The sequence below is a fragment of the Bombyx mandarina genome, chromosome 22, assembly GCF_030267445.1.
Source record: "Bombyx mandarina strain Sakado chromosome 22, ASM3026744v2".
NCBI classification, from domain to species: Eukaryota; Metazoa; Arthropoda; class Insecta; order Lepidoptera; family Bombycidae; genus Bombyx; species Bombyx mandarina.
The window spans coordinates 15,224,280-15,252,067 of NC_143228.1; the positions used below are offsets into that span (position 1 = coordinate 15,224,280).

General features: G+C 38.1%; 1 protein-coding gene and 1 pseudogene across 3 annotated transcripts in view; both read left to right on the forward strand.

Moving 5' to 3' along the window:
• The window catches only part of LOC114240187 (uncharacterized), a 321,109-nt gene that overhangs the window by 26,225 nt on the left and 267,096 nt on the right, over positions 1-27,788 (forward strand). The window contains exon 1 of one of the 3 annotated variants that reach the window (XM_089736653.1): positions 10,474-10,886. The exons of 1 other annotated variant lie outside the window; for it this stretch is intronic. The gene's annotated coding sequence lies outside the window, so the exon portion shown is untranslated. Of the gene's footprint in view, positions 1-10,473; positions 10,887-10,917; positions 11,417-27,788 lie in introns of those variants that run through there. One more of the 3 variants, XM_089736652.1, reaches the window with a different exon arrangement.
• Positions 25,400-26,724, forward strand: LOC149500390 (uncharacterized; annotated as a pseudogene).

Here is a 27,788-nt window from a genome sequence, read left to right on the forward strand (position 1 = left end):
ATATACTTAGACATTTAGGATAGTTGTATTTTAATTTTTGAAGGTTTCACTTCTACCACGTGTGAATTGCACACATTTTTTCCATTTCTAAATACTTAAATATGACATGTAACGAATGTGTCTGAAGCTACTTAATTGGTGTAGGCTTTTTTTCAAATCACAGCATAATTAGATTGAATAAAATAGTCTTATACTAAAAAACAATTATCCTTTTTTTTAACAACTAACAAAAATATGCTCCATGTTTCCCGGGCTCAAACTTCGTAAAACGAATACTGTTTTTGAACGAAACCAGGAAATACTTTTTGTTATTTAATTGCCGTGTTTGTTGTTCGAGGGCAAAAGAAAAGATTTCCTGTAGTTCTCCAGCGGCTACGTTTTAACCTTCTCGGAGGTTGTATAACTTTTATGTTTATTTGCATCGTAAGAAACAAAAAATAGTGTTTGTTTGTTCTCTCGCGAGATCTTTTTCTTTACGAAGTAAGCATGAAAAATATAATTTGGAAGAATTAGTTAGGATGGTGTTTTTAGGCTTAGCAATTGGATGCGATCAGTCGTGGACGATATTATTGTGGTTTATCAAAACGTTAGTTTCGAGAGGCTTGGAATTTATTAATTTAACTAGCTGACCCGGCAGAATTCGTAGTGCCTCAATCGATAAATAAAAGCATTTCAGCAAGCATTTAAATAAAAGCATTTTCATATTTATCTACCTTTTAAGCCTTCTCTGGACATCCACAAAGAATTTTAGACCAAAATTAGCCAAATCGGTCCAGCCGTTTTCGAGTTTTAGCGAGACTAACGAACAGCAATTCATTTTTGTTTAATTAGGTCTTCGCGATTCGTAAACAAAATTCTTCTTCTATTTTTGAGGTTTACCGGTTGATGGCCAACGGACCTTGAAATGTGAACCACTCCTTTTGAGACATGAGTTACTGTACGGCGAAAATATTACTAGGATATTCTACTATTTAAAGCGGAAAGCAGAGGTTTCCCGGTAGAAATAGCTAGTATAGTATATATAATATATGACCATTCAGATTTACCTCTATTGGCAAACATCAGCCAATTTGATACTTTATTACAAATTTTCTACTCACTCTACTTTTTTAATAAGAAATACTCACATAGTGAGTATACTTTATTAAAAAAATATCTTGTTAACGGTAAAATCGTTTGTAAATGCGTGTAATAGAATTATAGTATTAGATAAAAGAAAAATGCTGATAATAAAACAGGAATGTTCGCATCGAGCATGTATTCATTTTAAATTATTTATTAGACTCCGGGATTGTGTAGTTCCGATTTACTCATACCGCGGTATGCACGTATACCCAGACTATCTATTAGGTAATGGAAGCTTCTAAGTTTTTTTTTTGTTTCCCGTTTAAGCAGGCGAGCATACCGCCCACCTGATGTTGAGTGGTTACCGTCACTCATAGACGTCAGTAATTCCAAGGGCAAATCCAAGACGCTGCCTACCGTTATTTACACCTATAACGAGCCTGAGTGCGGCCCTGCGCTGATTACGGTCTTGCGCTGGAGCATCGCACTATATAGGTATATAATATTCGACGGTACTCGCAAAATGTATTCATTCGCTTGAGTTGGACTTTTTGGCGGGAACGCGACGAGTGAAGTTGTGTGATTTGTTTTATTTTGTCTATTTAGTGTTTCTTCGGGTTTAAATGTGTAATAATGGTGGTTTATTAACTGTTTAATATCTGTGAAAGTACACAAATGTGGGAAAATGAAATAAAGCCACTGGACGTAACTTCTCGGGATCCTCCAAAAAGTCCACTGAAAAAAATCTTAGTAAATGACCACCATTTTACTGAGATTATATTTCATCCCGTAATATCTCATTTAATTTCATCCCAGTTGATTAATGTCTCAAATTAATCATCTTCATTTCATTTCACTCCATAATATCATTTTTCATAAAAATATGAATATAAATTAAAATAAGACATGACTTAAAGGTCTAAGTTACCATGTCATAAAATCCCTTAAAAAAAAAATTCGGTTGAGTTCGAGATAGATATACGCTGGGTGCTCCGCTATTAACATTTGTAATTGATCGCTCTTTAATTAAATATAAAATTGTGATTGGTGGGTATCATTTCACTGCAACAAAACCACAGTTGATGCCACACACCGGATTTTGACTTCTGGCTGAGCTCTCCAGATCCTAGCAAAGCGACAAAGGGCCAATCATTGGTATCTATGAGTCAGTTTCAAACGCCATTCACAAAATCATCCCGATAACTTCATTAAAATGTGTCTTATTTACAAAGACCATGGATAGTATATTATATAATCACGAATGATTCAATCTAGGTATTGATTATGTAGAATGATAATGGCGAACACCTTTGTCGTCGGTAAATAATGCAAACCATTAAATTACCTTTAAAACAAAGGGTAACAAAATACGCCATATCGCAAATAAATCAGTACTGTTTTGACACAATAGCCAATATTTCGGACCCTATTTTGTCAACTATTCTCTCCTTCATATTAACATTCCTAGCCTGGTAAGGCCAATTCTCACTGAGGAGGCCGTGACTTGATATCTAATATAAGGGTAAGCACAGACCTCATTCGATCTAAAACTCACTTACGAAGTTATCTTTGATGTAAACGATGCAAGCATCGAGATCCGGCCTTCGGAAATGGAGTTAAAATCAACGGAATAAAGTTGATTTTTGAATGGAGTTACGACGTAAATACGCTTGTAGGGTAGCATTGGTTTTTGTTTTTCATTGAACGTTTTCGAAGTTTGTTTGAATACTTCTAAATTTGGTAGTAATGCGTTTCATTTTAAAGAAGTACATTAAAATTTCTATATATTCTATATGTATACATAATACGAAACGATAATACGATAAATATGTGTGTCTTTTTTTACTATATTTGTAATCATATGTATGTATTTATATTATTACTAGTGATCCCGCAGTAGTCGAAATTCGATTATAATTAATTGAAATTATACGTTTGAACATTATTATGGTTCTATGGTCAACAGATTTCGCCAAAACTACACTATAGAAAAATAATAGTAAAGATAAACAATATTAATGTATTCTCAATTTGACCACAGACTTTAAGCAATAACAAAAGTTTATACAATAAACAAAGAGTATATATATGTGTGTTCTGTCAAATAAATGGTAGTGTGTGTAATGTTGTTTTTTGTTTTATTGTAATTTTCATGCATAATTAAAAAAAAAAATTAGTATTCTACACTCCTTCTCCATATTCATATATAGATAGTCAAATACAGACGTAAGATTTCTTAATAATTAAGATCATTTAATCTACATAGTAGAGGTTCGCAGCAGGGCGAAGTAAGTCTCCTAAATCTATAACCCATTCCGTCTACTTATCTTCGATTGTAACCCAATACTGGCTAATAGGATAATGTGCGATTCAAATCTAGAAACATCCATCATGTCTTGGATTAAAAACTCATGGTCACACTATGATTGGGTACGTTTTATTTGATATCAGAGATACGATCGAGGGTCGAGCTGTTTTGTTTCCTCATTCTAGCTGAAAATACCGACCGGCCCTACCGATGACACTTGACTGTATTCATTAATCGTTACGAGCTTTTGACGAGTTGACGGAGCTTTCGTGATAGTTTATTGTAGTTATAATCTTAGTTATGTATGAATTGTTTAAAATTTGATGTTTATGTTTTACTTTATAGCGCTGACTGTTTGGGTGGACGAGCTCACAGCCCACCTGATATTAAGTGGCTAGTGGAGCCCATAGACATCTACAACGTAAATGCTGCCACCCACCTTGTGATTATAATATGATTTCTAAGGTCTCAGTATAGTAACAACGGCTACCCCACCCTTCAAACCGAAACGCATTACTACTTCACGGCAGGAATAAGCAGGGTGGTGGTACCTACTCGTACGGACTCACAAAACCTCCTTACCACCAGTAATTACAAAAGTTACACTTTTGCGGGTTTGGTTTTCATTACACGATGTTATTTATTCCTTCATCGTGGAAGTCAATCGTGAACATTTGAAGTAAGTATTTCATTACAAAAAAAAAGTTGGTGTTGGAGGCTGTATCCGACAGGCAGCCAACTTCGCAGCGGATCGATCTTCATCGAAAGACTTACATTCATGTGATCGCGATCCTCAGTAATGAGAAAACGAGGAAGAAGAAGAAGAAGTTCGATATCTTATCGAATTTTGTAATCACAGCTCTCTAAAAGTGTTCCTTGCTAATCTATTCGTGCAGTGGGTAATAGACAAACTGAAATTTGCTGGTATTTTGGGTTTTTATAGCTTGGAATGAGTGGACGAGCTGATAGCCCACCTGGTGTTAAGCGGTTATCGGAGCCAGTACGTCAATACTTTTACTTTTATTTATTTATTTACTGTATCTATATCAGCGTTACCCTAGCGTGTAGGTGAGCTCTCGGGGTTCAAACCAGGAAGTGTTGCTAATACTGGCCCTAGCAAGAGCAGTGCTTCGCAGAATCTACCACTGGATCGGAAACGTGACCCACTGAGAAGATCCGGCGAGAAACTCAGTGGGCTGTGTCTATGGGTTAGTTTACTCGCCGAACCCTTCATTGCAAGCGACGGGGAGGAACTTTTACAGTATAACGGCAACACCACTATTCAAACCGGTACGGGTTACTGCTTCACGGCAGAAATAGGCAGGTACCAATCCGTGTCGGCTTAACCTACTCAAAAAACGTTGACTCGATGAATCCTTTGGTTGCCTTTTAAGCCACTCAAGGGAAGAGACGAGGCTTAGGCCGTAGCCGCACAGCCAAAATTGTATTACTGAAAATGTGTCCAAGAAACTTGATATTGCAAAAGTGTTTTCAGTTACATTTCAACTTCATTAAAGAAAATCGAATGAAAAAGTATGAGTTTGTATCGCGAAAATGTTCGCTTTGTAGAGTCCTATTAGCGTAATTGAAAAAGCACCGAACTTTACACTATGAGAGTGAGAGCCGTCATTTCTCCGATTCTTCGTTTTCGTAACGAAATTAAAACTGATTCAGCTGCAAAGAAATAAAAAAATTAAGATTCCCAAACGAACATTAAAGGGAAATGAATTTCGAATTAAAACCATTCAGTTAGGGCTTTTTAATTGAAGTGTTATCGAGGGGCTTGTTTAACAATCTTATTAAAAAACCTACTGCTCACGTCCAGCAAGAGAGGAGTGGCACCGTCCGTGGCGCTCTGTACGCCATCCATGGCGGATGCAACAGTAATCAGCTTAACGACTATCAGATAAAAAAGGTAATGGAATGAAAAAACTATTTTGTATCGCACGCTCGCCCCTTGTTCGGCCTTTATCCGCGACCGTTGACCTTTTGACTTTGTGAAGGCGTTTTCATAATGACACGGAATCTTGTTTGAGAAGTCGATTTTGTGTCGTTAGATGCTGAAAAGAATCTCGACTTTCATTTGACTGTTAAAGTTTGTCGTAGAGTGAATTTGGCAAGTGCTGATTATGATGACAGATTTTTTTTTCACCAACGATACTTTTAGATCATCGTGAAAGTAACTATTCCGAGACATACAATTTCTAGTGTTTCATTTTCGCGAATTTAAATTTAAATTTAATTCAGTTATCCTACACGGACGATAAGTACTATTGAAGTGATATTTTATAAAAACAGCGAAATTTGGAACATTAGAAAAGTGTAATATTATCTTTCTATCTCCGTCGCACGCGCGCATTAGAATCAACGCGACGTCATATGTAGCTTTTGGTTTTTTATAAGCAATATCTTCCTAATTGTGGATTTGGTTTAGCTTTGTTAAAAAGAATTATCATCAGGGCTTAGAGAACCATTAAAAACAAACAAAAAAAAACCTTTGCTTTCGTCATTCCTGGAAACTCTTAATTAATGGTAAACTCCAAATCAGCAGTAAGATTGCGTGAAAATTTGGTGCCTCCAAAAAAAACTCGCCGAAATTTAGCTCATAAATCTAAGAAGCATCGAACGCCGAAAATCGACTCCGCGTGAAATGTTGCAGGCATTAACACTAAATAAGGCATTCGGCTAATTGTCGCCGGTAGCTAATCAAGAATTATGGCCAGCCGCGTGGCTGACAAACAACGCTTAGCCAATTTGTTAGCGACGTTTAGCGAACAAAAGTTAAATTTATACGATTGTCGGACTATCCGTTAAAGCGTGATTAATTCTGGTTGTTTGATTAATGTGTTTACTTCGCGTTTTTGTATTCGATTTAAATTATTTGATTTGTGATTTACGGTTTTGTTATAAAAACCATTTTTCTATGTTACGCGCTTAATTTCGCAATAAAATCCATAGCTGGATTGTGATGTGAAAATATTAGAATATACTGGATTATTAATTGTGTAATGAATACGTTAAGAGATACGTTTTTTTCTTCATTTTAATTAGATTAAGCTCAAGCGAGCTGATAAATCGCAATTGTCACTCCTCCTCCTCCTTGCGTCGATAATCCTCAGTGCTGATGGTCGTGGCCTCCTCTAATCACTTTCTCCTGCATCATCTTGCGCCATCCCTGCCTGTCCTCGGCTGTGTGGATAGCAACGTGGACTGAGGTATTGAGAGTGGAGCGTATTTGGTCCGACCAGCGCACTGGATTTCTGCCTCTGTCACTCATCTTATTCTAAAAATTAGCGATGAATCTTTGAACTTAAAATATAATAATTAACAAAATTCACATCTCAGTATCATCGATCTTGTTCATTTATCTTGATTGATACCAAACCTATCCGGTCAAAATGCTGATGGAACCGAAAAAGAAACGAACCCTCTTCGTATTTTTAAATAAAGCTCTACTGTTTCCACGCCATTATTAAGGAAAGTGTGCGTGCTATATCCACTATATCCACCAGTAGACACACTTCATTCATTCACGCACGCTGCGCATTCTTACTACAGACGAAGGTAATGAATTATGAAATTCATCAAACAACTTCATTACACTTTCACGGCCCCACAGAACTTTTGCAACAATAGAAAAAACATCCGTTCTCAATACGGTTATAATTCAAGTCTTTCGTTACAGCGTTAGAAACCATTACTCATGTAACATCGTTTTATCTGACTAGTCGCTCGGCGCCAGCTTAAGTGGACTTGTGACTTTACGCCTTCGTATTTCAAGTGGCCCACTTTATAATAACAACTTTGGAGTCGCGTATGAGAAGTTTCTTAAATTATTTTCATTGAAACTGGCTCGTAGTCTCCCTTTTGTTTAGTGCAGTGGAATGATTCTTGTGATTCTTGCATTTAAGCTATAATACGTTGTGAGTAAAATGTGCTTGTCCATTTTTAACTGACTTAAAAAAAAGAGGAGGTTCTCAATTCGACTGTATATTTTTTTATGTTTGTTACCTCATAGCTTTTAACTGGGTGAATCGATTTTAATGATTCTTTTTTTATTAGAAAGCTTCCCATGTGGTCCCATTTTAATTTAGTCTAGTTCTGATAATGGTATCCATGAGAAAATCATATAAGTCTTAAATTTGCATTAAGTACGTGCGCAACAAATTGATGTATAATTCAATAACTCAATATCACGCCAACCGATTTCGATGATTATTGTTTTTAGTGTATATTAATTTGTTTTGGAACATCTTTTTTTTCTATTTGAAGTCGGTTTTTGTTAAGGCATGTTTATTTACAATAATTATTATTGCAGCGTATTTCGGGAATTTACCTGTTGTGGCCTGTTCAATTATCTTTAAAAATCGAATGCTTCATTCACATAGTTTAACTTTAGTTAACTGCATCCAAGCTACGTCACATTTCGAAATGAATAACGCTTTAATACAAAAAAAAAAGCCTATCGTTAAATACCAAAAAACCAAATGGTTCATTCGCAGAACGTTAGTGCGCTATTTATTGCGGCAGCCTCGACGGAACGAACGAATTTGTATCCAGTTTTCAGCGTCCATCGATATTGGACGTTTTCGTGGATTTACAAAGCGAATTCCGAACGAATTCCTCCACAGTCGATTGGTGGACTACCATTAAAATAGTCGGGGCTGGCATAGTCACGTCGGAACTGAATGGAAATTTTTAAAGAATCAATGATTCTCACCAGTGAAATATTTTTGTAGGTAATTGTTTGTTGTTAAGCTGTTGGGTTGGATATGGCCCTGGTATTCGTGGCTGTCATAAGCGATTGTGACCACTCACCGTCAGACGGGTCTACAGTTGCGAATAACACGTACTATTAATTAAAAAAAGGATTGTGTGGTTTTATGAAACTCCGGTAAAAGTGAAACTTTTTTTCACATTACAGACATTTAACTCTGGCAAACCACATTTATATTAAACACTGACAAAAACAAACAAAATAGCGTAGAGCACTGGCACAAATGAGTAAGATACACTACACGGTCAGCTGCTACGAGCTATAGACGCCGCCATATTGGCCTTGGCTGCTCTGACGAGCGCCTTTCACTTTATCCCTACTCCGCGGCCGACCGTCACGCGACATGCAACACACATACGAAAAAGTTTGAGATGATGTAATAAAAGTTTCACTTTAAAAATAGGTATAGATTTAAATATTTACATATCTACAAGTGCGAGTTAAAGAATCTGTCAACGATCAAAACGAACCAGCGTAATAGTCAATCATCAACTCTACAATAAAAGTCACCGAACGAAAACTAGTCAAGATCAAAAACGTGCGAAAAGCCAATATCGCCGCTACAAACGTGACCACATAAAATATTTATCGAGGAGCGAACAAAATAAACAGTTTTATTAAGAATACACATCTCAACGATAACAAGGAAGGTACCGTGCTCGCGAGATCGCATCTGAAATTGCTCCGAAGATTTATATAGTATTGTTCGTATTGCCACTGATTCGTTCATTCGTGACTCGTAAATTTTGTTAGTAACCAAATTTTGGTGCGATTTTGATGATATCATATTTGTGTATTCCAAATGCATTTAAAAGTGAAGTTAACGAATTTACATTATAATAAACGAGAACACTATACTTATAGGGTGCTAAGCTTAATTTATTTACATTGAATTTACATTCACGATTGACTTCCACGGTGAAGGAATAGCATCGTGTAATAAAAATCAAACCCGCAAAATTATAATTTACGTAATTACTGGCGGTAGGACCTCTTGTGAGTCCGCGCGGGTAGGTACCACCACCCTGCCTATTTCTGCCGTGAAGTAATAATGCGTTTCGGTTTGAAAGGTGAGGCAGCCGTTGTAATTATACTTGAGACTGTAGAGCTCATATCTCAAGGTGGGTGGCGCATTTACGTCGTAGATGTCTATGAGCTCCAGTAACCACTTAACACCAGGTGGGCTGTGAGCTCATCCACCCATCTAAGCAATAAAAAAAGAAAAGAATACGTAATGTAAGGCAGAAGCGAGTGGCAAAAGTCTCCAAGCTTAAATTGATAGCATGCAATCAGCACGTCATTTGATTTTTAAATTGACTCACATTGATGTTTAAGAATTGGAAGTGTAAAATAATATTTTTATTTATTGCCTACATTAGTGAAAGTAGAATAAATTTTCTTAATAATGTAATTTAGATACAATTATGAAAATACTGAGAATCGAATAATGTAATATTTTAATTTTATGGTATAGAAACAAATGAAGTAAAATAAACACCAAAAGACGAAATCGAAAATGTCCATCTCTATGACACGATGCAATGGATATATTAGGTAGATATATATAATATGTTAGCCGTCAGGTAGTCGGCCCATCGTAAAACTCACGGCAAATCCCTATGTAGCGTGATATGAGGACATGCTGTTCCGATCCACGTGATGTGGGATGACGGTAATAACAATAAAAAGAAGATGAATTCAAATTCAAATTCAAAATCATTTATTTCAACTTAGATGTCAGTATGACACACTTGTTGAATGTCAAAATACAAATAACAATGTTAACTCTACCACCGGTTCCAAAAGTCCAGTCCTGAGAAGAAACGGCGAAACAAACTCAGCGGGCTTTTTTTTCTTTTGTTTTTTCTTAAATATTTTCTTTTTTTTAAATAAATAAAAATATTTACAATAAAGGAAAAAACATGTTACAATTAAAAAATAATAATAATAATAATGAAAAAGGATGAGTGAAGGAGCAAACGGTGCACCTGGTGTGAAATGGTTCTTGAAGCCCATAGACATCAAATACCGCTTTGGTACATGAACTCGAAGTCTGAAATATATTGTATCAAATTCAAACCAGAACGCGGAAATTCCTGGCATAAATAAATAGTTTAGTGGTAAACGAAATCCAATAAAATTGTTAGTTTAATTTTCGCAGTTCATTTGACATTAAAATTTTATATCTGCAATCTTCTACGCGAATGGTACAGATCCGTCGAAGCGCCAAATTGTACCAATTTTGTATTCAATTATATGATCTGACAAGTCTGTTATTTGCGACACGTCCAGTTATCATACCGGCTTCAAGCGATCGTCACGTGCTTATATGTGTTATAAGAGAGTCTGGGTTTGATCCCAATTAATTCATGTTATGTTAAATGTAGTTTTATGTCGAAAAGTTTGGTTAATGTGTTGTTTTGACACTTACTGACCGTAGGACGTCTTGTGAGTCTGCACGGATTGATACCAACACCCTACGTATTTCTGCCGTGAAGCAGTAACGCGTTTCGGTTTGAAGGGTGGGGTAGCCGTTGTACTGTACTGGGACTTTAGAACTCATATATCAAGCAGACGGCATTTACGTTGTAGATGTCTATGGACCTAAGTAATGTAAAACACGCGTTGGCTAGTGTGCAAGATCCGGTTTTCACGTTACGGTGTTTTCTAGGTTCTGCTGGTAGCTGCTTAACATCAGTTAGACCGTCTACGCATCTATGTTAGTGCAAGAAAAATGTAAGTCCCTGTAATAGAATTTGACTAGCCAAAGATCAATTTCATTAAATTCAATTTTGATGTTTAATTAACCGAATTAAGCAATCGTAAGTTCTAAAGCCGGATAACAAATTAGTTTCGGCCTTTGACTGATCCTCCTAACCTAAGGATTAGTTAGGCAAACTCGGGAGCGCTAGGATTTTGACTAAAACACATATAATTGGAAACACTTGTTAACGGGACGTGGGTATGTATGACACATGGCTGGTAGAATAAATGGTGGCTATTGTTGTATGGTTTGTATAGTTTGGAGACCGCGTCACGGAAGTCCACTGAGTTTCTCGCCAAACCTTCTAAGTGGGTTGCGTTTCCGATTCGGTGGTAGATTCTGCGAAGCTCTTGCTAGGACCAGTGTTAGCAACACACCCGGTTTGAGCCCCGTGCGCTCACCTACACGTCAAGGAGAAGCTGAAATAGCCTCTCAACGCTATTCGCATAGGTAGGGGAAAAAAAGTGGATAGGCCTCTTACAAGTTGGACCGACAACAATTGGTAAGTTATGCTAAAAATTTAAAACCTTTTACAATATCACTTAAGAATTATTTTCGTAAGGCGACGTGGAAAGTTTTAATTAAGTACATTCAAATACATTATTTTATTTAAAAGTACGTAAAGATATAGGTTTTTTGGGGATATATATGTGGAGTATTTTTTAGAATTTAATTTTATTTAAATCTGACAACCCCAATTTGTGGATGGGCTGTCAAAGTCAGTAGGTAGTCAGAAAAAAAAAGATTAGGGTGTGTGGTGGTGGTAAGATGTAAAAGTGATATGTTGTTGTTTCTTTGTGTAAAAAATAAAAATAAATAAGGTGAGATCCATTTCTCGTTATTCCGCCATCCTACATCTTTTGGGGGCTCGTCCGGGATTGGCTAAAATATTGATTTGAAGTGGATCGAAGACTGAAGACGAAAAACGTTGAATCATTCAAAGTTGATAACTTAAGGTGAAGAATTGTTTTACCGACACTGGTGAAAAATGTTGCCACATTACAAAAAAAATACGGAAATTATAGTTTTTGAGGATGTGTTGATGTGATAATTTTCGTCCATTTTCTGATGTTGAAGATATAATAAAACTTTAATAAGTCCAGGAAGACCATCGTTTTGCCCTAAGATTAGAAGTAGATCCCTAAAGAAGTCTAAGATTAATACAAGCATCACGATGCCGCCGAAAAAAGACTTACAAGATGCCGAAGGTGAGGAACAGGAAGTAGACGTGCATATTTCATTCAAAGACTTGGAGAAGTCGATGAACATATTTACCGGAGATGACACCTACCCGATTGAGACATTTCTTGACGAATTCGAAGACGTGGCACAGATCATGAATTGGACTAAAGTCGAAAAATTGATTTACGCAAAAAGACTCTTAGATGGAACTGCCAAGCTTTTCTTACGATCTATGGGAAGGATAAAAGACTACGCAACCTTGAAGAATGCTCTTAAAGAAGAGTTCGGTCCCAAAATTAACAGCGCGGTTGTACACAAAAAACTTGCTTCGCGTAAAATGAAGAATGACGAGACATATCAACAATACTTCTTGTCGATGAAAGAGTTAGCCCTACATGGTAAAGTTGAGGACGCTGCGCTAATAGAATACGTCATAGATGGCATTCGTGACATTGAAGCCAATAAAGCAATTCTGTACGGTGTAACAGACATAAAAGAATTTCGAAAGAAGTTGGACATCTATAGTGAATTTAGAAAGAAGATGTCTGCTAGACCTTCTCATTCTGGCCAGTCGTCTGCAAGTCACATAACCCATAAGAAGACTCATGTGAAAAGGTGTTTCAACTGTGGCGACTTGGACCATCAAGCACCTGCCTGTCCAAAAGGAATCAAATGTTTTAAATGTAACGAATTTGGCCACAAATCTACAGACTGTACAAGTAATAAAATCAAGAAGACTCTGAACATTCTAAATAAAAGTGAAGAAGAGAAAGTTCCCTACAAGAAGATAAAGATTAATGAAACAGAAATGATAGCGCTAATAGACACAGGAAGCGATGTTAATTTGATTAGGATGACTGAAGCTGAAAGGATTACGAAAGACGCACTGAATAATCAAAATAACTCTAAGATATGCTTGACAGGTATAGCTGAAAAGGAGGTATACACAAAAGGAGTCTTTAATGCAAGAATACAAATAGATGATTGTTACGCTGATATAACATTCTACATTGTCCAAGATAATAACATACCTGTAAATGTGATTTTGGGAAACCCTATATTGAGAGAATTTGAAGTTAATTTTACTGCGAATGGGATTTTTGTTGAAAAAATTGTATATCTCACGCTATTAACTGAAGAGAAAAATATCTACAATGAAAATGATACAATTAAATCAGAAAATTCAGAGAAAATTAGAAAAATAATAGAAGAATATAAACCTAACAAAGTAAAGAGAGAAAGTAACGTTGAAATGAAGATTATACTTACCGACGACGAACCAATACATCAAAATCCGCGACGACTTTCACCCCTGGAAATGAAGACGGTTAATGAACAGATAAAAGAATGGATAGAACAAGAGATAATACAACCAAGCAAATCTGACTACGCAAGCCCTGTGGTACTAGCTAATAAGAAAGATGGAACTTACCGACTATGCGTAGACTACCGAAGACTGAATAAGAAGATAATAAAAGACCGGTTCCCATTACCACTGATTGAAGACCAAATAGACAAACTAAAGGAAGCGAAAGTGTACTCGACGCTAGATTTGAAAAATGGATTCATGCACGTTAACGTCCATAAAGATAGCAGGAAGTATACGTCGTTTGTTACGCCCCAAGGCCAGTACGAATTTCTTAAAATGCCTTTCGGTCTCTGCACAGCACCATCTGTATTTCAAAGATTCATCAATAACATCTTTCAAGATCTTATCTCAGATAGCACTGTCCTGGCATATCTCGATGATCTTATTGTTCCAGCAAAGACAGAAGAAGAAGGACTGATAAAATTAGAAAAGGTATTTAAAAGAGCTGCAGAATTTGGTTTACAATTTAATTACAAGAAATGCCATTTCATGAAAAAAGAAATAGAGTATCTGGGCTATGTCATTAAAGATAATGAGGTTCGGCCATCAAAAGAAAAAATTGCCGCGGTGTCTAAATTTAAAATACCACACAATGTAAAATTACTACAATCATTTCTCGGACTCACTGGATATTTTAGAAAGTTTGTAAGAAACTACTCTTTGATCGCAAAACCATTAACGAATCTTTTGAAGAATGATGCCGAGTTCAATTTTGACGATGAATGTGAAAAGGCTTTTATTGAACTAAAGAAAATACTATGTGGATCGCCAGTTCTCCAAATTTTCAACCCCGATTATGAAACAGAAATTCATACAGACGCAAGCATGGATGGATACGGAGCTGTCCTATTACAGAAATGCCCTAAAGACAATCTAATGCACCCTGTTTATTATATGAGTAAGAAAACGACTCCAGCTGAGAGGAAATATCACAGCTATTATTTAGAAATTTTAGCTATAGTTGCTGCTATTAAGAAGTTCCGAGTTTACGTTTTGGGAATACATTTTAAAATAGTAACCGATTGTTCTGCCCTAACAATTACTTTGCAAAAAAAGGATCTGCCACCGAGAGTCGCCCGTTGGGCTCTGCTCCTCGAAGAATACGATTATGAAATTGAACACAGGCCAGGATCCAGAATGAAGCACGCTGACGCTTTGAGTAGACATCCAGTTTGTTTGATTCTCACTGAAACGATGGCTCGTTTGAGGAAAGCACAGAATGAAGATGAACGAATAAGACTAATAAAAACAATTTTAGAGAAAGAAAATTATCAAGACTACATTATACAGCAAGACATACTTTACAAAGAGAAGGAAGGAAATAGACTGATTGTTATACCTAAGAAAATGCAGTACGAGGTCATTCGTAAAAACCATGAGAGAGGACACTTTGGTATTACAAAAACAGAAGAATTAATCAACAGAGAATATTATATTGAGAATTTACAAGATAAGATAAGAAAAGTTATAGATAACTGCGTTGAATGCATTCTCATATCGCACAAGAGAGGTAAAAGGGAAGGACTATTACACCCGATAGACAAAGGCAATGTTCCATTATCAACATACCACATTGATCATCTCGGACCTTTGACATCTACTCATAAAAATTACAAGTATATCCTCACCGTTGTTGACGCTTATACCAAATTTACCTGGATTTACCCTGTTAAGACTCTTACCGCTCTAGAGACGGTAGAAAAGTTAAGACTGCAACAGCAAACTTTCGGGTCACCAGAAAGGATTATTACTGATCGAAACGCCGCATTTACTGCAAATGAATTTCAAGAGTATTGCCGTAATGAAAATATTACACACTATACGATTACTACAGGACAACCCAGAGGAAATGGCCAGGTCGAAAGGATTCATCAGATTATCATTGCCGTGTTGAGCAAGCTCAGCGCTGATGATCCGACCAAATGGTACCGCCGTGTGTCTGTAGTACAACGCTGTCTGAATGGTACCTACCAAAGAAGCATAGGAATGACGCCATTTGAACTACTTTTTGGCACTAAAATAAAAGATAAAGACGATGATGAACTTAAGAAGTTACTAGAGGAAGAAGAAATACAAATGTTTAAAGAAAAAAGACAAGAGCTGAGAGAAAAAGCTAAAGAATCGCTACTGAAGATACAAGAAGAAAACATAAAAAATTATAACAGAAAGAGAAAAGAAGCGACGTCTTACAAAGTTGGCGATTTAGTAGCAATCAAGAAAACGCAGTTCTCTCAAGGCAGTAAATTATTTCCTAAGTACCTAGGACCTTACGAAATCTTAAAAAACAAAGGAAATGACCGATATGTTGTGAAGAAAGTTGGAAATACAGAAGGTCCAATCAACACGACTTCTTCTGCTGATTTCATGAAACCATGGGTTACGTCGGAAGAAAATTATTCATCTGGGTCAGATGATTAACCAGGACGGCCGTGTGGAGTATTTTTTAGAATTTAATTTTATTTAAATCTGACAACCCCAATTTGTGGATGGGCTGTCAAAGTCAGTAGGTAGTCAGAAAAAAAAAGATTAGGGTGTGTGGTGGTGGTAAGATGTAAAAGTGATATGTTGTTGTTTCTTTGTGTAAAAAATAAAAATAAATAAGGTGAGATCCATTTCTCGTTATTCCGCCATCCTACATATATACGACAAAGGGAAGATCTTCCACCGAGCGGATGATATTGCTCGGTAGACCGACGGTCCGAATGTTGTTGTTCGGAACTTGTATATATGCGCTTTATCTTGAAAATGTCGTAAGCGAGATTCAGGCATCTGTCAATTATCTTGCGTTGTATGATGGCTACCCGCCACAGTTTTTTACGCGTTTTCGAATTTTAGTGTGATGGTGAGTACTTACTGTTGCCATTGCTTATGAACACTAGCAATCTCAATGTCTATCGCAGAAATCTATTTATACCCTCGCTTAAAGCAGGACATGTCAAGCAAAATCAAAGCAGGTAATTTTTATTCGAGTAGAACTTTTCAGGCATTTCCCAATTCTAATTACTTTACCGCCTTTTCAGAAACACCATTTCGGTCATAAGTGGAGTTTAAGTTGCCAATTCAAGTCAAGATTAAATGGATAATCAATACCGAACCTTAAGTAGGCATCAGGAAGGTCCACAGATTCGTTAAAATGAAATATGATTAATTCGAAATTCACGAAGGATATTTATTTTAATTAGGACGAAATCTACCACAGTCGAGGGCAGACTCAAGAAAATTTCGACCCCCCGATGAAGGCACAAAAAATTACGTAATTCCCTTGAGAATATTCCGTCAACGCCCCTCGTCGAAGTTGGCCAGAGTTCGGGGAAAGTTATCGTTGGATTTGTATCTGATGGTAACTTTCCAGCGACGAATAAATAGCTGATATTTCCTTAATTTTTTACATTTACGGTGTCGTTCGTAATTTCAGAAACTTTGGCAGCGTTATCGTATCGGTAAGATGATGTTTTCTCAAAGATTTCTAGTACATTGAAGTATGAGTATGCAATGGGCTGATGGTACATGTTTGGGCTTGTGTTGGGTTTTTTTATAATATACAGTCAGAGTCAGAGTCAATTCGAGCCAAAAGCAATCCCAGCGTAAATGCTGCTTCTTGACACATTATTACATGAGAACTCAAAGACTCAATTATATTGTATAACGGCTTTCCCATCTTTCAAACCGGATTGCGTGATTGCTCTACGGTAGAAATAGGCAGGATACTGGTACTCACCCTTGTGAGCTTACAATATGTCCATACTAACATGATAAATTATACATATAAATTATGATTTTAGTGGAACACGTATTAAAGACATTTGTATTTCCTCGAAAAAAATGTTATGGAGTAGCGGCATACATAGCTGCATCTTTGGTCAGGAGTTATACTTAAGGCTTACCAACGTTAAATTTGATTCTAATAAGCTATTTACTTATTAACTCGTTTTTAATGGGTTTCTTTTCATACGCTTCAGCTAGTCGTTTGTTTGTTATAAACTGATTTATCAGTATTGTTTTTTTTTTCTTTCCAATTCTTTTTTTTTTTTTTTTTTTTTTTTTTTATTGCTTAGATGGGTGGACGAGCTCACAGCCCACCTGATGTTGAGTGGTTACTGGAGCCCATAGACATCCACAACGTAAATGCGCCACCCACCTTGAGATACAAGTTCTAAGGTCTCAAGTATAGTAACGACGGCTGCCCCACCCTTCAAACCGAAACGCATTACTGCTTCACGGCAGAAATAGGCAGGGTGGTGGTACCCACCCGCGCGGACTCACAAGAGGTCCTACCACCAGTAATTACGCAAATTATAATTTTGCGGGTTTCATTTTTATTACACGATGTTATTCCTTCACCGTGGAAGTCAATCGTGAACATTTGTTGAGTACATATTTCATTTGAAAAATTGGTACCCGCCTGCGGGATTCGAACACCGGTGCATCGCTCAACACGAATGCACCGGACGTCTTATCCGTTAGGCCACGACGACTACACTCAACTACACTCATCATAATAATATGTTTGGCACTAAGTCGAAATTAGCTAACGGGATTTTAAATTACGTTTATGCTGCACTAATTTATTAAAGCAAAAATTATTCTTTAAATTGCCTTTTTCGGGGCATACAAGAGCAACCCGTTTTTGCATGTCATCCTACTACGTACGATCTCCAACACGTAATACGCAGATAAAGTCAGGTGCATATTTTGAAAATATTAACCGAAAAACAAAAGGTAGGTGAAACAGTAGTAATTCGGTGTGTGCATTTAAAACTGGAAGGTAGATACTGTCAGTAGCAATCGTTGCGCCGGGAGCTTTGGGGCGTGCCAAATTATGCACGCTGTAGTTTTGAAACTGTGGGCTGTGTTTGGCCAGATTTTGTGGGTTGAGGGAATTTTTGTTCTCTTATTTTGAATAGAATTTTGTTGCGTGAACTGTGTATTGCTCGTAGGCGGTGACGTCATTCTGCTTTTGAATATCATAAATTATTTCTGTTTGTATGTTCTACTGTTTGAAGAAGCTGTGGATTATCATGAAATACTTATGAGACTATCTATGTACTGTTACGGAAATTTGGCTAAATTATCTAAGACGGATCATACGGACCAGACTTATCTACGCGTTATTTTGGTACCTAACGCGTTATCTTGGTACCTGTCTAGGTACCAAGATAACCTAGGTACCAAGATGCCAAGGTACCAAGGTAACGCCTAGATAAGTATGGTCTATGACCCGTCCAAAAAAAACTAAAATAATAATATATACATATTTTTTGTGTAATTTTTAGTGGTAGGATATTTTGCGAGCCCACATGGGCAGGAGAGTAATCCTACTTCAATTGCGAAACCACTTCTGGTTTGGAGATACACCTGCTTACGATTGAGAACTCGACTTAATGCCTCATTTTTGTCTACAAGTTTTCAGGTTGTGATGTATTTGACAAATAATTGCCAGGAAAGATCTTTGTTAAACTATTTCCAACTCTACAAATACTTTTTTATTGCTTAGGTTTGTGGATGAGTTCACGGCCCGCCTGATGTTAAGTGGTTACCGAAGCCCATAGACATCTACAACGTAAATGCCGCAACCCACCTTGAGATATGAGTTCCAAGGTCTGAGTATAGTTATAAAGGCTGTCCCACCCTTCAAACCGAAACGCATTACTGCTTCACGGCAGAAATAAGCAGGGCGGTGGTACCTACCCGTGCGGACTCACAAGAGGTCCTACCACCAGCAATTACGCAAATTATATTATAATTTTTGCGGGTTTGATTTTATTACAATATGTTATTCCTTCACCGTGGAACAATCGAGAACATTTAATTTTGTTAAGTAAGTATTTAATTACAAAAATTGGTACTTGTCAGCGGGGTTCGAACACCGGTGCTTCGCTAGATATGAATGCACCGGACATCTTATCCTTTAGGCCACGACGACTTCTGAATCAAAAATTACGTATGTGGGAAGAGCTATGAAACATCCTTTTTATTGAAAGACTAGCGACCCGCCCTCGCTTCGCTTCGGAAACATTAAAACACACATGAAACCAAAAAAAATATATAAAAAAAATATTAAAAAAAGTAGCCTATGTTCATCAGGGACAATGTCGGCTTCTAATGGAAAAATAATTTTTCAAATCGGTCCAGTAGTTTCGGAGCCTATTCGAAACAAACAAACAAACAAATCTTTCCTATTTATAATATTAGTATAGATGAAAGAGTCCTCTGTTGTAGTCACTCACTTGGCAGCTCACAATTAGGCCCGCCATATGCTTGTTTGCCTTCGAAGGTAAAGTATATAGCTAGTAAAATGTTTTTATTCTTTAAGTATTTTATAATATATATAAAAAAAAAAACATCTAAAAGATTGCAATCGGGACTTAATGCGCGTATATCTCGTCGCGATGTCGCCTCGATTGTCCGAACGCAACTCGAGTTCGCGGCTTTTGTGTTTTGTCGCTACATTTCCTTTGTTCGAGTTGTTCTTAGGTTCATTTCAACCAGATAAAGTTTTATTTAGTTCTTCTATTACGGTTTGTTTGACTGGAAATTCGAAATGTAGTAGTGTTTTTAAATTTCGTCGTTTTGTTTTTTAATTTATTGATGGAAAACTGATGGAAATGAAAATTAGGTTGGTAAGAGAGTGTTAACTATGAATGCGGAAGGATATAGAGGAAGAGGTAGACCTAAGAAGAAATGGATGTATTGCGTGAAAGACGATATGCGTAAGAAGGGAGTGAGCGAAGAAATTGTATATCATAGAGAGGTATGGAAGGAGAAACCATGTTGCGCCGACCCCAGAATGATGATTGATTATAAAATAATTTCTACCCAGGCTAAACTTACTAAATAAATTTCAATTAAGAACAGTTGGTTTGTTGACTGTTATTAGACCATTTTATTTTTCTGTTCCACTGCGTAACGATAATAGTGAGTAATAGTGACGATAAACTACGGAAACACAACCGCATTCTCCGAAATATGTGTCGCATTAACAAGCCTATTGTATCCAATGACATAATGTGATTTAACATTGTATTCGAAAAAATCTCAACGACCAATCAGTAATATTTTAAAAGCCATTGCAAAAATAAACTCCGAAATAGCTTTTAAAACGATCGCTCGGTCTGTTGTTCCCTCCCCCTTTGAGAGTGGGGGGGGGGCAAATTAAAATCCATCAGTTAAGAAGAGTGATCCATTATGACAGGCCCAGGGGCTGGACAAGACCGGTATCCACTTGAAATATGACTGTGATAATGTTTTTTTTTATCGTTAATCTTCAAGTTTATTGAACAGATTAAAAGCCATTCAGATAGGAATCTCGGATCGTGACGTTTAAGTTGACTCGGGTTTAATAAAGGACTTACAGATTTATTTTGAAGATCATTTTTGTCGGATTACGGAGTTTCCGCATAGGCTCTAATTCTTAAATTAAAAACCATTACTTTTGGTGGTTTTGGAAGTTAGCAGGGGTTTCATAGAAATCGTCGCGTAACGAAAATAGCCGTCACTATTTTAATGTAATTATGATGTAAATTTCATATTATTATCATGATATAATATTGCGTACGCTGTTGTGTGTGATGATATATATATATGTATATCGTGTATGTGTTTATATATGTATGTAATATTATTATCTATTTTGTTATTTTCGCAATGAGTAATGCACCTATCATAGGACTCTACTGCCCACTGAGTTTCTTGCCGGGTTTTCTCAGTGGGTCGCGTTTCCCATCCGGTGGTAGATTCTGCGAAGCACTGCTCTTCCTAAGACCAGTGTTAGCAATACTCCCGGTTTGAGCCTCGTGAGCTCAACTACACGTCAAAGAGAAGCTGAAATAGCCTCTGAAGGCTATCAGTATAGGTTGGAAAAAAAGGACTCTACACCACCTTTGGTTGACTGGAAGAGAATGCCTCAGGCATTAATTCCGCCATTATACCTTTGTGCATGAAGTTGAATAAATAAATATTGTCTAATTAATATCTCGAACTTACTACAAGCGTGGCGTTTTACAACGAAATTTTAAAATCGAATGAGCTTTAGAATATTTGTCTTGTAATAATGGCGTTATTGATATAATTTTGTAGTGGTTAGGGTCCTAAATGCTAGACGTCCAATGTACTCGTTTCAAGATCTTTAAGTGGTGTTACTGTGTAATAACGATCCCAGTCTTCAAAACCAGAACGCATGATTGTTTCCCGTCTAAAACAGGTCAAATTTATAAAATCTGACTATTTTAATTGATCAATAAAATCTGTAAGGTATATATATATGTACTTCTGGTAGGATGTCTTGTGGGTTCGCACGGCTAGGTACCACTACCCTGCCTAATTCTGCCGTGAAGCAGTAATGCGTTTCGGTTTGAAGGGCGGGGCAGTCGTTGTAACTATACTTAGACCTTAGAACTCATGTCTCAAGATGGGTGGCGGCATTTACGTTGTAGATGTCTATGGGCTCCGGTAACCACTTAACATCAGGAGGGTCGTTCGCTCGTCCACCTATCTAAGCAATAAAAATAGATATATAATATACACATAATAATATATTTACTTCCTTAGAAAGTTTGGTATCTATCTGCGGGATTTGAGCACCGGCACTGTCGCATCGCTCGATATGAGTACACCGGAAGCCTAACATTTAGGTCACGACCATTTTAGTTAATTTGAAAAGTAATTCAATTTGAAGAAAGCTTTAAAAGCTAAAATCATAGAGATGTGGTCTTGATTTATCTAATGTTAAGCTTTAACGGAAATCACTCGGGTTAAGCTTACGGCGTCTAGGCATAATATATGATGGCCATGAACCTCTTGGTTACTAGTACTCCGAAACGTCATTTAGCAAAGTTTTCTCCAATGGTTTTTAATTCGGTGAATACAGAGGTGAGTTGCTATGAGAATAATTTAGGAACAACTTTGAATACCGCGTTGAAAAGTTTTGTTACATTAAATTAGAATATATATGATGGATACCGTTGGTTCCATGGCGTTTTTAAAACAATGACGTCAGCGTTGCTGAAACCATTCTTTTATGATTATAATTAGCCTTCCATAGTGACAGTAAGTAAGACTCAGTTTTTCAATCAATTCCATTCATTACATTTCATTCGGATTTATAGTAGAAAGTGGGGGTAATATAGTTATGGCTTCTCTTGAATACCGTTATGTTGAGATACGTAACATTAAGAATAAGTAAATAAGTAAGTAAGCAAAAAGTAGCAAGTAAGTAAATAGTTAACTTTAACTATTTTTGTTTAACTAACAACTGACGTTGCGCATAAATCAATCCCCACTAACCAACCCAATCATCGTTGGGATAAAAAGTTCAGTATCTTACTTAGTTCGAAAACATATCAAGATATGCTTATTCTAAAGAAATATTACTATTTACACCGAAGTACTGTACTGTCTTGTGCAATTTTCGATATGTTTAGGAAAACAATTTATTTCTTTACTTGACTAATTTTTATTTTATGAACTATTTAAATTTTAATAGTAGTATTTCAATTGCTTTATTTTCTTGAATGAGTAATAGTTTCAGAATTTAAACGAACGTATTTAAAAATGAATCAATTAATTCTTACAACAATAAAAAATAGACTTAATATCCGTTATATAACATATTTACATAATATATATATATATATATGTCGTCGGCGGCACCAGGGATGGCTGAGCGGTAGCTTCCGTCATCACTCGTATTTGATTGAACTCAGTTTATAAAAAGTCAATAAAACCTTTTGAATAATAATTATTGAAACTCAACACACACAACTTTCACAATGACAGGATAAACCGACCGTTTCGTTGCACATACCGACAGACCGACTGACTGACTGACTGACTGAAACGGACGGAATCACTGTCTGACACGAATGCCACGACTCTGTCCACGTACCGCCATTTTATAACTGTGGCGTTACGGAGTCTACCCTTCATTTTGTGATATTTATCAAAACAACATTTCATCATTTAAAATAATAATCAAAACCACCGTCTTAATATTACTAAAAGTCGTCAACCACGACACGGCCATTCTGTCACTTTGACGTTTGTGTATCGTTGATATTCCGAACTATTGACCCGGATGCGACACGGCCATCCTGTGTTACACACGTCCTCGTGTGTTAATCTGAAACAAAAGCCAATACCGCACAGTATCATTCACGCTCGGCCATATCTGACCACTCTACTAAATAAAAGTCTTGTGTCATCACAAATTCTATAACGACATTGAAAGATTACACAAACGAAAATAAGTGATTTACTACTGCTGCAAGTTCTCCCCATACAATTCATGTACACAGTAACTAAGTCATCCCTGTGACTACAAGTGTTCAATGATAGTCATCCCTGTGACTACAAGTGTTCAATGATAGTCATCCCTGTGACTACAAGTGTTCAATGATAGTCATCCCTGTGACTACAAGTGTTCAATGATAGTCATCCCTGTGACTACAAATGTTCAAAGTGTTCAATAATAGTCATCCCTGTGACTACAAGTGTTCAAAGTGTTCAATAATAGTCATCCCTGTGACTACAAGTGTTCAATGGTAGTCATCCCTGTGACTACAAGTGTTCAATGATAGTCATCCCTGTGACTACAAGTGTTCAATGATAGTCATCCCTGTGACTACAAGTGTTCAATGATAGTCATCCCTGTGACTACAAGTGTTCAATGATAGTCATCCCTGTGACTCTAATCAACAGTCATCCCTGTGACTCTAATCAACAGTCATCCCTGTGACTCTAATCAACAGTCATCCCTGTGACTCTAATCAACAGTCATCCCTGTGACTCTAATCAACAGTCATCCCTGTGACTCTAATCAACAGTCATCCCTGTGACTCTAATCAACAGTCATCCCTGTGACTCTAATCAACAGTCATCCCTGTGACTCTAATCAACAGTCATCCCTGTGACTCTAATCAACAGTCATCCCTGTGACTCTAATCAACAGTCATCCCTGTGACTCTAATCAACAGTCATCCCTGTGACTGTAATCAACAGTCATCCCTGTGACTCTAATCAACAGTCATCCCTGTGACTCTAATCAACAGTCATCCCTGTGACTCTAATCAACAGTCATCCCTGTGACTCTAATCAACAGTCATCCCTGTGACTAATCAACAGTCATCCCTGTGACTCTAATCGACAGTCATCCCTGTGACTCTAATCGACAGTCATCCCTGTGACTCTAATCGACAGTCATCCCTGTGACTCTAATCGACAGTCATCCCTGTGACTCTAATCGACAGTCATCCCTGTGACTCTAATCGACAGTCATCCCTGTGACTCTAATCGACAGTCATCCCTGTGACTCTAATCGACAGTCATCCCTGTGACTCTAATCGACAGTCATCCCTGTGACTCTAATCGACAGTCATCCCTGTGACTCTAATCGACAGTCATCCCTGTGACTCTAATCGACAGTCATCCCTGTGACTCTAATCGACAGTCATCCCTGTGACTCTAATCGACAGTCATCCCTGTGACTCTAATCGACAGTCATCCCTGTGACTCTAATCGACAGTCATCCCTGTGACTCTAATCGACAGTCATCCCTGTGACTCTAATCGACAGTCATCCCTGTGACTCTAATCGACAGTCATCCCTGTGACTCTAATCGACAGTCATCCCTGTGACTCTAATCGACAGTCATCCCTGTGACTCTAATCGACAGTCATCCCTGTGACTCTAATCGACAGTCATCCCTGTGACTCTAATCGACAGTCATCCCTGTGACTCTAATCGACAGTCATCCATGTGACTCTAATCGACAGTCATCCATGTGACTCTAATCGACAGTCATCCATGTGACTCTAATCGACAGTCATCCCTGTGACTCTAATCGACAGTCATCCCTGTGACTCTAATCGACAGTAACCTTTTATGAGAACCATCGTATAAAATTGCTGAATTATGAAGCTACTATTAATAGATTTCTCGACAAGAGAACATTCGGCACCAGATTCCAAATAAAAATAAAACGACTCACCAGATTTTTCTCATTTACCAAAATAACCGATGTTACGCAGCTACCGGCACGTCACGGCGTCGCTCCGCTGCTGCGTTGCTCGCAGCCGTCGATGACATCGCGCCATCAATTTGCCTCGGCGGCAACTCGTGGCAATGTTTTTGCTTACATGGGTGGACTATGCACGAGCTCACAGCCCATCCGGTGCTATGTAGTTATTGGACCCCACAGATATCCTCAACGCAAACGCGTCATCCACCCCGAGATACAAGTTCCAAGGTCTTAGCATAGCTACAACCGCTGCCCCACCATTCAAACCGAAATACACATTGCCTCACGGCAGAAATAGGCAGGGTGATGGTACCCGTGCGGTCGATGGCACTATACGGAGCACCCGTCTGGTGCCACGTCCTTACCCACGAGAACGTCGCCGCGCTGCGACGCCAGCAGCGCGCGATCACAGTCAGAGTTATTCAAGGATACCTCACAGTCTCCTACGAGGCGGCGCGCCCTAGCGCAAGTGTAGCCGGAGCGCGGGGGCTCCAATCTCGGCAGTCCGTGCTGGAGGCGTGGTCTCGTCGTTTGGCGGACCCGTCGGCCGGCCTCCGTACCGTTGAGGTGATCTGCCCGGTTCTCGCGGACTGGGTAGGCCGCGACCGCGGAAGACTCACTCCAGCTACCTGTACAGACTCACAAGACATTTTACCACCACGAAAACTTTTTACCACAGCAAATCTTACCAGCCACCACGCAAACTACAATTTTGCGGGTTCCACCTCTCCTACACGATGTTACTCCCACACTGCGGAAGCCAACCGCAAACACTTGTCAAGCACGCACAAGCACGCACTTCACCAGAAAAACTTGCATCCGCCAGCGGGACCCGAACACCGCCGCATCGCCAGACACGAACGCACCGGGCGTCTTATCTTACAGGTCACGACGACTTCAGATGTGTCAATTTTTCTTCCCCACGGAAACTTGCTTGCTTTCTTGTTTGCTTGCTGGAGCCCGAAGTCATCGAACGTGTAGTGTTATTGGTATTGAATCTAGTAGATTCTAAAGTTTCAGCGACAATTCACCGTCTCATATCTTGGTTTACTGCACTAGTGCCATGTAACTCTAGCAGTAGTCATTGGCTTAAAAACTATTCGTGTCGGAACTACCCACTCGTCATGACAGATCCATTATTGCGATCGAAGTTTCACTTGAGACTTGCACTTGCCTTAATTTCTTGCAACAGCTTGTTACGTGTCGTATTTCCGCTAGTAAATGCCATGTGATAAATCGAGAGTCAACTGGGCAACATGAACGTAAGATGTGACGATTTCTTCGTGGCTCAGACCTTCCCTCGAGGTAATAGAGACGTTATTACACGACTTACGTATGCTGCATTCACGCTCTTGTGGCGTACCACTACTAGTATTCTGATCTGCATCATGTTTTTTTTTTGCTGTACTTCGAACATGTTCAAACACGTCACGCCAGTGAGAGTAGAGTCCTGATCCCACTTCTGATGTCGTCGGCGGCACCAGGGATGGCTGAGCGGTAGCTTCCGTCATCACTCGTATTTGATTGAACTCAGTTTATAAAAAGTCAATAAAACCTTTTGAATAATAATTATTGAAACTCAACACACACAACTTTCACAATGACAGGATAAACCGACAGTTTCGTTGCACATACCGACAGACCGACTGACTGACTGACTGACTGAAACGGACGGAATCACTGTCTGACACGAATACCACGACTCTGTCCACGTACCGCCATTTTATAACTGTGGCGTTACGGAGTCTACCCTTCATTTTGTGATATTTATCAAAACAACATTTCATCATTTAAAATAATAATCAAAACCACCGTCTTAATATTACTAAAAGTCGTCAACCACGACACGGCCATTCTGTCACTTTGACGTTTGTGTATCGTTGATATTCCGAACTATTGACCCGGATGCGACATATATATATATATTTTTATTGCTTAGATGGATGGACGAGCTCACAGCCCACCTGGTGTTAAGTGGTTACTGGAGCCCATAGACATCTACAACGTAAATGCGCCACCCACCTCGAGATATAAGTTCTAAGGTCTCAGTATAGTTACAACGGCTACCCCACCCTTCGAACCGAAACACATTACTGCTTCACGGCGGAAATAGGCGGGGTGGTGGTACCTACCCGTGTGGACTCACAAGAGGTCCTACCACCAGTGATTACGCAAATTATAATTTTGCGGGTTTGGTTTTTATTACACGATGTTATTCCTTCACCGTGGAAGTCAATCGTGAACATTTGTTGAGTACGTATTTCATTAGAAAAATTGGTACCCGCCTGCGGGATTCGAACACCGGTGCAT